The sequence below is a fragment of the Adiantum capillus-veneris genome, chromosome 10 (assembly GCF_014529385.1).
Source record: "Adiantum capillus-veneris isolate H3 chromosome 10, ASM1452938v2, whole genome shotgun sequence".
Taxonomy (NCBI): domain Eukaryota; kingdom Viridiplantae; phylum Streptophyta; class Polypodiopsida; order Polypodiales; family Pteridaceae; genus Adiantum; species Adiantum capillus-veneris.
The window spans coordinates 117,259,439-117,270,695 of NC_140940.1; the positions used below are offsets into that span (position 1 = coordinate 117,259,439).

Genomic DNA, 11,257 nt, shown 5'->3' on the forward strand with positions numbered 1-11,257 from the left:
GTATTTGGAGGGAAAAGTGGGACTTGAAGAAGGAGATGCAGGTTTCATAGCTAGAGAGGAGCGAGAGAGGATAAGGTAGCATCCTTGGAGAGAGTAAAGAGGAGAGAGAGGCTTGAAGAAGGAGATGCAGATATCACAGTTAAGGGAGAGAGAGGCTTGAAGATGGAGATGAAGATCTCACAATTGGAGGAGAGAGAGGGTTGAAGAAGGAGATGCAGATCTCGCAGTGTTGGAGAAGAGAGAGGATAGAGACAGCAGCCTTACAGAGAGTAAATAAGAGAGAGAGGCTTGAAGAAGGAGATGTAGATCTTATAGTTGGAGGGGAGAGAGGAGAGAGATAGAAAACTTGGAGAGAGTAAAGAGGAGAGAGAGAATGTCAACACGTTTTTTGAAAGACCCCCTTTTTGGGAGGGAGGGGGGAGTAGTCAGCAACCTCTAGAGAGTGAAAGAGTAGAGTTTTACCCTAGCTTTTTGGAAAATGGTTCCTTTTTTCAATTTTCTTCTTTTATTAATAAATAAAATACCCCTTTATCTCTAGGCCTATAAGTTTGACCACTCACTTTTAGGACCTGCCACACCCACCATTTCAGTACACACGGCAATCCCCCATTTGCTCATTCCTTAATCTCATTTTTAATCCCATGGCACATAAAGAGGCCCTCCTACACCCCAATCCCTTCCTAATGTGAAAGCTTGAATGCCCATCTTAGTGGCCAACTCCATTGATATGAAGTTGTGAGTAGAGCCAGGGTAAAAAATGATAAAGGCATCATGCTCCCTCACCTTTCCCCAAGCATAGGAAAGGGATGATCCTTTGCAATGGGAATCCTCTTTTGGAGCTTCGACCGTGGAAGCTCTAGGAGTCTCATTGCGGGAAACTCTGTTGGGGAAAGAACGATAGCCATGTCCTTGCTCCCCACACTTAAAGCATTTGTGATCTTTACGAAAGGCCTCTAGATCTTCAGGAGAGACTTTATTTTTACCCTTGTAAACTTCTTTCTCCTTGGTCTTGTTGTTGTTGTTGGAATTGCCTTGGGAAGAACTTTGAGCGTTGTTCTTCCGCTTTGCATCATTGCGATCTTTATTTTCCATGGGCTTGGCATTCCTTTTAGCCCCTTGTTGGAAATTGATATGAGATGCAACCATAGTGTAGTGGATGACTTCGGTGATAGAATCAGGCCGTTGGAGTTGACATACTCGGCCATTTCTTCAAGTAATCCCGTGCAAAATTTTTGCTTTTGCTCTTCAAAATTTATCTTTTGAAAGACTAAAGCTTTGAAATGTAAATCCCAAAACTTGTCTACATATTTGTGGATAGACTTGTGGGAGAGAAGTTTCAAGCTTCTCCATTCAGTAAGCACTTTGCCCTTGGCATCGCTTGCAAGGAATTGCTTCATTATGGAAACCCGTAGAGTTTTCCATGTCCTTGAGGCTTTTGTCAGTCCTGTGGAGACTAGCCCACCATTGACGAGTAGATTTTTGAAAGTGCGTAGCTACATGGTGTAGCTTGGAGGACTCTAGGAAGCCCTCGTCTCCAAAGGCCACATCAAATTGCTGGATGAAGACCAATACTTTGTCAGTAGCACCAAAGGTGCCATCATAGGTGAGAAAAGAGATAATATTTCTTCCCTCTTTAAAATTCTTAATATTTTGGGACCTTTTCCAAGCAGGGTAGGATTTGCGTTATCCTCTCCTCTTGTATTCTCTAGGAGAATAACCGCTGATTTCGTCGAAAGAGGAGGAAGGTGAAGAAGAAGGAGAAGAGGGTGACCTCATTCTTGCCCTTTTCTTCTTTTGTTTCCTGTCTTCCCTTTTGGAGTGATGAGGAGAAGGACTATAAGATGATCTTTTCCTCTTGGGAGGAGTTGGGAATCATCTCGAGACCGCCGCATTCGTGGAGCCACATCTTTAGAGGAATTTGGAGATTCACTTCTTTCTCATTCATTGGATTTCTCCTCTTCTCTTATCGGAGAGAGTCTTCTTTTGGAAGTCTCAACTGGAAGTCTCAACAAGAGGCTCCCTAAGCTCTCTCTCTTCTTGGAGAGGAAGGGAAATCCCATAAGCACGAAGTTGTCGGGTAACTTCGGCTTGAAAGGTAGGGTTGCCCATAGCTTGTTGCAACCTAGTAACAAGATAGTTCACTAACATTGGGGCATCATCTGTAGCACCTTCATTTGCAGAATCAAAGTTGTCAATATTCATTCTACTCTCTTTATTATTGTCAACCATGCTAATTAAACTTATGTATATGATACTTTGTGCTTTGGTACCCTCAAAAACCTTAGTTGCTACTCTTCTTTAACTTTGAAAATTAGCTCTCAAGCAGCCACACTCATGGTTTAGAGACTGCTGATTTCAAAGAGTAGTGGAGAGGGTCTAACATTGCCCGGTTGATTATGGTTCATGTTGAGCTTGCTAGTCTCTCAATAATGGTTAAGCCAAAGGCAAGCCCCGAGAGACTCCATTATTAAGTGTATAGTTCCCAATGGTGTACCTCCTCTCTTCTTAAGCAAGAAAGAAAAAACCAATATCTCTGATATCAATGTAATGGAAAGGACTAAGAACATTGAGAATACCAGAATTAAGAAAACTATAGTGAGATTTTTTATGAGACTACTTTGAGAAAATAGAGGGTGAACTTGATTAGAGGTAGAAACATAACCATTATACTTAATTAACTTGGCATGAACAATACTTTGCAAGAGAGAGAATTAGAGAACTTGACAACAGTTGAGGACCGAATTTATGTGCAGTTGGTCCCCCCTCCAAAAGGCTTTTGTATTATATTTTCTCCTATAAAGAGAGACCCGGTACAATACAAGCTTTGTGTTCCTTGAAACCTTGATGGTGCAATGAAGATAAAGAGCTTCATGTACCACAATTATTCCTGTAACTTAGCTAAATGAAAGCTTTAACTTGTCCCCGTCTCTATCCCAAGACCTCAAATACCTTCGAAGGTGGAGAGAGCTAGCAAGGAATGAGGTTAGGGAAGAGGAAGAATAAGCATTCTTACAAGAAAGAAATAGTTCCTCACTTATCATCACTCTTGTTGCTTAGCATAGCATAATAGTGTAGTAATGATGATGAAGAAGATGGCAAGCTTAAGCATTGAAGCATGGCCCTTGGTTGGATTTGCATTCTATATCCAAGAGTGTTGGTTTAGGCTCTCCACTTCTCAACAAGCTTGGAGAAGGAGATGAAGTTCTTGCACTTAGCACTTCACACAATGAGTGTGTGTGTGTGTGTGTGTGTGTGTGGGAGAGAGTATATGCCTCAAGCTAGACCTCTACTTGCATGGTCGACCCCCTCTTCTAGCTCATGCTTGTGGTTCATTGGCTCTCTCAAGCCTAGCCAATCACAAGCCTTGGTCACAACTAGCAATAGAAGTAGACTTTGGACAAGTGTCCTCCTTCCTTTCAGAGAGAGGACTTGATAAATTCTTAAACAACTAAGGCTGAAAGTAAGGGATAGTGGTACAAAATTGGTTGTCCTTGATAGTACCTTTTACAAATCTTTGCAAATGTAATTTATAAAAGTCCCAAAAGAAATCACTTATCATATTGTATATCATTGGATACATCTTGGAAAGGAGAACGTTTTTAAAAAAACTCCGACAAGTTTTGACACAAACTACAAAAATTTTATCGGTCCCCACTTTTTCATTAGTACCAATAAGGTGGAAAAAAAATTGGTCCTTTTTTTGTACCACCAAACCCTACTTTCAACCTTAATTTAATTAGTTGAATTCTCATTGGACCTCTCCAAGGGTCAAATAATAGGCTTTAGGCACACCATGAGGGAAACCTAGCTAGGGGCTTGACATGTGTCCCTTTTGCCTCTTTGAGCAAGGGGTTCCCTTTGGGTGAGGGAGTAGTCACTCAACTCCACCACCTACTCTCATGGCTCGCCCCCTCCTTTGTAGGCATTGGTTTGACTTTCAAGCCCTCAAGCACCTTGGCCCCCAACATGCTTAAGCACCTTAGTCACAAGCAGGGGATTAGCAAGTGGATGGACTCTCTCTCTCTCTCTCTCTCTCATCTCATCTCCCTAGCCTCAAGGGCTCTCCCCCTCCTAGCTTAACCATTCACCTTAGTTATCAAGCATCTCAAGCACTTTAATCATCAAGCACCTCAAGCATAGGCCTAGCCTAACCTAAGGTCTAAGGACTTTTAACCCTAAGGTCCTTTAAGCTCCATTATGCACACCTTGTTCTTCACTAGACCATTGGCTTGTCAGCCCTTGCAGAGATTTTGGCGTCGTGCTGAGCTTGGCCTAGAAACGCATATCTATATTCTAGCTCTTGTTTCCCTTTTATTTCCCCATATTAAATGACCAATTTAACATGAGAAAATCATTTGGGTAAAGCTAGATATTAGATTTTATGACATAGCTATGCTGCTAGTCTTTTTTTGTAGATATGTTAGTTTGATTACTATTTTGCGTAGATATATTGTTGTAGTAGGATAGATCTACTATTTCGGCTAAGAAAATATTTATGGTTAGGGCAGATTCTGTGTTTTCTATACATCTTGTAAATTTTTTGTAGCATTTCCACAATTTCCTGTATTTTTTGTTAGTTTTGAAATTTTTGCATTTTTGCAATTTTTGAATTTTTTTTGTATTAAAAATAAAAAAGTAATTTTAAAAAAAAGTAAAAAATAAAGTAAAAAATAAAAAATAAAAAACAACACACAATCCTGGCTCGAATTTGAATTGACACAAAAAAAGACACTCCAACTAGCCTCTCGTGTAGGCGAGAAAAAGAAAGAGCCCCATTGGCCCCGGCCTTAGTCTCCATAGCTTCCTTTTAAGTGAAGTAATAGTGTGTCTCATCTTTTATATATACCCTACTTCTCAAGGGCAAAAGGAAGCATGTGAGTTAAGGACTCCTCCTTTTCCCTCCACTAGCTTCCTTAGACTTTTCCTCTTGTGCCTACACATCCAAGTGGAAATCAACTGTTTTGGGGATTACTAGGGCTTTCGATAACCAAATTGTGTGTTGTAAAGCACATCACCTTCCTCTAAACGATATGCTCGTTTTGAGCTATCACATGACCAATTCCACATTACGCATTTGAAAAAGTTAGAAAAAATAGTGAAAATGACCAAATTAGCTAGTGGCGAGGTCTCTTGGAGTACTCTTCAGTGCCTTTAAGGTATGCTCGACACATGTATTTGCGCTTTGGTAGAGTCCTAGAGTCTGAAAGGCTTGAGAGGGCTTCAAATTACGTAGGCACTCACCCTACCTTAGGTTTCGGACCTTCGGTCGAGACCCAAGGTAGTGCGACCCAAGACCCACATATCGCATCTAGTGACTCTTCCTCCAACTCTGACATCATGGAAGGGTACCCTACACAAAACCCTGAAGTCAAGACATGCATGCCTTGGGCCCACAATCCGGGCTGAACGTTGGTACAGCCAAATTGTGTTGATCTATGGAAGTGCAGGAAGTCGAGGCATGGCAGTTTACAGGCAAATGGCAAAGACCTTGAGCAGATATTTGATGGAGCCACGAGCCAGGTACACCGAGTTGGAGCACTCGCTAGTCAAAACTACACGTGTTTTTTTGCTATCACTGGTGACAGGAGCAAATGTTTATATCCCAAGGTTGGGAACGAGGCAAGGGGTACTGGATGTAGATGCCATGAAGTTTATGCTATGGAATTTGGAGCGAGATGTCTGCAGAAGGCTCTACTTGCCAGGGTCAGTGCTTCAAAGTTTTTCATGTGCTTGGGTGAAGGTGCTTTGCCATTCATCAGTTGGATACCGCATCGAGCTTGAAGGAACAAACAATCGTGATGGGCGTGTTGGGGAAGCTCTAATCGAAGCACGACAATTGAGGGGTTCTTTTTATGATAGGTACTAAAGGCTTGATGTTCGTCAACAAGAAATGCGGTTTCTTTCAATTGGTATACTCTGGTATGTCCATTCACTCGTGGCATGACCGAAGGTGGCTATGTTTGGCGTGTGTAAGGGGGCCAAGCCCAAAAGCTTTTAAAAGAGCTTAATAAATTTTTTTTTAAAATGAACTGCTGTCGGTCTGCAGTCGACGAGGAGCGCGGAAGGAAGGGCCATCTGGCCAAGCATGCAGAGGAAGCGCCAGGAGGAGGACCGCCACTTGGGGCTAGCTTGCATGAAGAGAAGGGGAGGGCTCTGATATGCGGGGAGTTAGGTAGGAGGTGGTGGCAGAGCCGCTATAGCGGTCTGAGAAGAGGTCGAGAAGGTCTCGGGAGGGCGCTGAAGAGGAGGAGGACAGTTTGCAGGAAGGGACTGCAGGGCCGCACTACAGTGGGCCTGAAGGAGTCTCCATGATACGAGAGAGGGGCCGCCAGTGAAGGAGGTCGCCACCTACGCATGAAGGGGCTGAGGAGCGGCCAGATGGGGTCAGAGCACTGAAGGTAGCGCTGTAGAGAAGTCCACGGGGTGGCACCACTGGGTCGTCGAGGGGTGGTGAGCAGGAAGGTGGGCCACCAGTAGAAGGCAGCAAGGGGCCGCCAACGGCACCAATAAAGGATGCATGAAGGATGTGGTGTGGCCATGCAGGGAATATGGAAGGGCCACTGGAGGGAGGTCCATAGTTTCGCCATACCAATTCTTGAGGACAAGATCAGCACATAAAGCAAAGTTCAGAGAGGGTATTTGATAGAGAATTTCAGAAGGTCCCATAACATAAAACGAAAGTTTTTCTACTACAAGTGTTGAGAGGAGTTTGCCAGATCCAAGGGGCGAGAGGACCATAAGAAAGTCTCTTTACAAAAGCCAACTGCATCAAAATTATCTTGATCTCTATGTTTATGGTGTTTGAGTGGACACATATCTCTCTCACTCTCATGTCTATACAGGTCGTGTAATCGGAGGTATTTTTATGTAAGTGTGATGGTGCTCTCTACCTGAATGTGGTATGTGCCGCAAATCTTGAAACATCTTTTTGTATAGTGAACGTCAAATATTCAGGCAAGGATCTATGTGTCGGTCAATTTGTGGTGAGCATGAGTGCCATGGTGACAGATGAAAGTTATCATGATTTACTTTACACTTGGGTAGTTACACTCTGGGATGGTCGGGTATGGGCTTGGACAGTAATTGTTTGCAGATTGCATATCATGTTGTGTGTTTGCTAGGAGATAGGGGTGTTGTGAGATCACTGAGCTATACAAAGGCATAGAGTTTATGTGCTGGTGGTTTTTCCATTTTCCCCTTTCCATCTTGTGGTGCCCCCACTGAGGACCCACTGATTGCTTCCTAACAAAGTGTTCGTGAATCAAGATGAAGCAGGACTTTGGGATGGTGTTCAAAGGAGATGAGGATGCAGATGATTGGCTTGCCAATTTTGAGTTGTTTATGTTGTCAGTATTGCAGATGCCACGTGATGAAGCAAAGCTCTAGACTCTACCTTTGGTGCTGCGAGGTAAAGCAAAGGTTTGGTTCGATGGCTTGGAAGATGCACACAAGCAGAATTGGCTCGGATTTCGCGAACGATTCTTACAAAGGTATCGAAAGGTGGTGTCTGCATCGGAGGCAGATGCGAAGATCAAAGGTTTGCAACAGGACGTAAGTGCCAAAGTGTCAATTTTGATGCTTTTGTTGATAAATTTGAAGCTTATTGGAGGGATTTGGTGGCTGCTACCCAAGCAACCAATGCGGGATATTTGAAGCTCGAAAGGTTTCTATCATGCTTGCATCCCTATGTTCGTGAGAGAGTCGATTATGAAGATCCAAGCACTTATGATGAAGCCGTCAAAATTGCCAAAGCAAAGAGTCGAAAGATGGAGGTAGGATTGTTGCAATCGAAAATCACCGTAGCCATTGGACCTAGGCCCAAACAGATTGAGGAGCATCAAAAGGTAAAAGCTCATTTTCTTGATATGCATTTGCTCAAAGCACATGAAGCTAATGCCATACTAAAAGAGGTAGAAGAAGTGCCAACCAGGGCTCAAAAGGTACAGCGAGGCATAGTCAGAGTGCCACCCAGTTTGCTTACTCAAGAGAGCGAGGTGGTAGAAGATCTTAAAGAAGTGGTGTCAATTCCAGAGCCAGCAATGAGGAAGGTAGCAGTGGTCCAAGAATTGACAAGTTCAAAAGAGGAGTCCGATAGTTCTCATAGCTCCAACAGCAGTTTGGATACAGATGCTACATGGGAGACGGAGTCCATGTCTCCTAGGTATGAGACTTATGATGTTTTTCATGTAGAAGAAGTGGAGAACAGTGTATGCGAGTTGCCTGCCAATCATTTGAATGTCGAAGAGAAGTATAGTGTTACACCTTGTGTGAATCTGCCATTCGAGAAGCCCTATCAAATGTTTTGTGATGGTGAGTCCTTATTGGAGGAAGAAATGTGGTTTGATTATGCATCCCATTTGATTGAAGAGCAGGGGTTTGAGAATGACTTGCAGAAGCTAGAAGCAGAAGCGGAAGTATGTTCAGTCGATTTGTCTATGCAGGGGGTGGGGCAACCTTGCCTTGGTGAGCATGTTGAGGTGTGCGTTGAAGTTCCATAGTTTGTGTGTGGTCGTGAAGAGTTAGCTCCGGCAGATGACCTTATGGAAGCTGATACAGGTGCAACCTATAAGAGTGAGGCTCCATGCAAAGAGGAAGGTACCGCCAACCTTGCAGGTGATGAGGTAGTTGAACAGGATAAAGCTCTAGTAGGTCATGCTCTTGAGTATGAAAAGATGGTTGTGGAGCCATTTACAGAGGGTTTGGATACAGGTTTGCAAAGGGATCAGGTTTGCTTGGCTATGCAGCAGGTGGAGGCAAATTGTAGGGTTTTGTTTTTTTATGCGGTGCTATTGGTAGCTATGTTATGGGAGGTTTCTTTACAGCTGTCTTTGTGTCAGTGGCAAGGATTTTTTGCAGAAGACTATACTACGGAGGGTTCTCTAACATGTGGCATGGTAGCAATTTATGGTATAGGTGCTTCGAGGTATTAAAGGTATGTTTATGGTTGGCAGCAAGGGTTACGGCCTGGGGAAGCCTGGAGCAGTTGAAGGTGAAGTATTTGCAAATGATTTTTTTTAAATATTGGTTTCCTTGGATCACGGGCTCGAGAAAGTTGAAGTTCAACGATCTTGAGGGGAATTAAAGCCGAGGGCCGAGACACTCGGGTGGAATTTTTAATCCGGTCATTCGGCTACGAGTCAGAATACAAAAGGTGTGGAAATAAGTGATGTCAAATGAGTTTTTTTGTGTAAAATATGGACCCCTAAGGGTTCATTGAACCAGAGAACGCCACATGGCGTAGGCAAAGTCCCACATGCCCAAGGCGAGCCTGATAGCATGGAGTATATGAGCGGGACCGTGAGCTCTCATTGTGTGAAGTGAGGGAAGAGGGAGCTCCCCCTCCCGTTGGCTATGGCACAGGCCAGTAGGGCGTTGTGGTGGCGCTGCGTAGCCCTGCGGGGGGGGGGGGAGGAGAGAATGTGGTGGTTTTGATCGGTGGCACGCCCGCGTGCGGCGGCCCGGTGGTTCAAGTTTGGTGGTGCAGGATGATAATGTGGCAGGGTCCGTTCTCGTGCCCGCACCCATGAGACAAATCTTTTTGAGGGCAAATGCCAGCCCCCCCAATAGCGATGTCGCTATTGCTAGCCAAGGAGAGGGGTCCCGTGATGGGATGAAGCAGCCCAGGGCCAGTCAAGGGGTAAGTCAAGGGGGTGCCCTAGGAGGTCGCCTAGTGAAAGGGGCAATTGGACCATTCCAAGGCCGCGAGCGAGGGCAGGCAAAGGCAAGAAGGAAGGCCAAGACCAAAGTGAAGGGAGAGAGAAATAGAGAGAGAAGAAGGCTGGTGGGAGGCAGTCAAACGTGAGCCCAAGGGGCACTGCAAGATTTGAGTAGCCCAAAGGGTTAAAAAATGAAAAAGAAATAAAAAATATAAAATTTCAAGGGGTAATAGCGACATTGCTAATGCTCCCCCCCCCCCCCCCCAAAGTGTAAAGAGAGCAGGAGAAAGCAGAAGGAAGCAAGGCGGCTACTTCCTCCCAAAGATGCCAAATGTGAATGCCAGATGGGCCAATAAGAAAGCAATTTCCAAAAATTGAAGGCCCCCCCTATAAAAGTCAAATTTTAATCAAATTAGGGGCTTTTTTTGTGCCGTTTGAAGCCTGCAAAGTGGAGCTCATTGACAAAGGAGTGTGCCTGTCAAATCCCTTTGTATTTTTTCTTGAAAATGGCCATGGTGATGGCAGTGCAAGCCTTTGTACATGCCTTGCGAAGTGCAATCAAGCCACTGTTGCCCAATTTTGTTGTTGTTTCCCCTTCCCCCTTCTCTTTCTACTCTACTCTGGTGTTTTTTCCCCTCGGTGCCGGCAGTGTGGAAGTGTGTGCCCCCCGGACCAACGGTGCTTTATGTGAGAGAGTGAGATTGCGCGGCTGTGTTCGCGTGTAAGGGTGGAGACAGACCGTGGCAGTAGGTGTGCATGGTGTGGTGGATTTGTGGAGTATGTGAGCAGTGAAAATTGAGCAGGCGGTGGTTTGCTAGTGAGAAGTGTGTTTTTGAAGGTGTTTTCCGAGAGAATAGGGGTGTTGTGGATACCCTGAGCTATAGAGAGGCCTTTGTGTTTGTGCCAAGCATGTTCCCCCATTCCCCCTCTTCAACGCCTAATAGAGATCCTAGAAGCAAGGCAGTACAAGTAGCCAAGCTTACACAAAAATTCAATGGAGACGGAGATGTTAGAAAGCATATCGAGGTATTTGAACATGTATGTGATTCCTTCAAAGAGAAAAATGAGTTGCATAAGTGCAAAGCTTTAAGATTGAATCTAAGTGGGAAAGCAAGGGATTGGTATAGAACCCAAAGGAATGAAGAGAGCACGCACTATCCTACTCTTAGGGGATTGTTCTTTAAAGAATACATGCAAGAGGGAGTTCTTTGGGGTGTAGCCTCTTAGCTCTAGAAAGCCCAACGTGAGGAAGGTGAGTCACTGAGAGACTTTTTTAGTTGTTTAAAGAATTTGAACTCACACTATAATCCAAATGAGTGTTTTAACAATAACCAATTGCTTGATAGATTCATTAGGGGACTGTGACATGAGGATATCTATAATAGCCTGGTCATTAGAGGTATCACTACTTGGGAAGCAGACACCACGAATGCAATCCAATTGTAAGACAATTTAATGATTGCAGGAGAAAGAGTGTCTGTTGAGCCAAAATTTATGAGCTCGCAAGTGATTGGCCATGAGCCGATGACCATAAAACCCATTGTCAAATAGAAAAAGCTATCTGAGATGACTTTGGATGACCTAACCAAGGCTATTCAAGA

The 11,257-nt window shown here is 44.2% G+C and overlaps 2 pseudogenes; both read left to right on the plus strand.

Annotated features, from left to right (window-relative positions):
• The first annotated feature begins 6,788 nt into the window (after nt 1–6,788).
• Nucleotides 6,789–7,591, plus strand: LOC147449511 (uncharacterized; annotated as a pseudogene).
• On the plus strand, nt 7,267–9,302 carry LOC147449512 (uncharacterized; annotated as a pseudogene).
• Nucleotides 9,303–11,257: the final 1,955 nt, after the last annotated feature.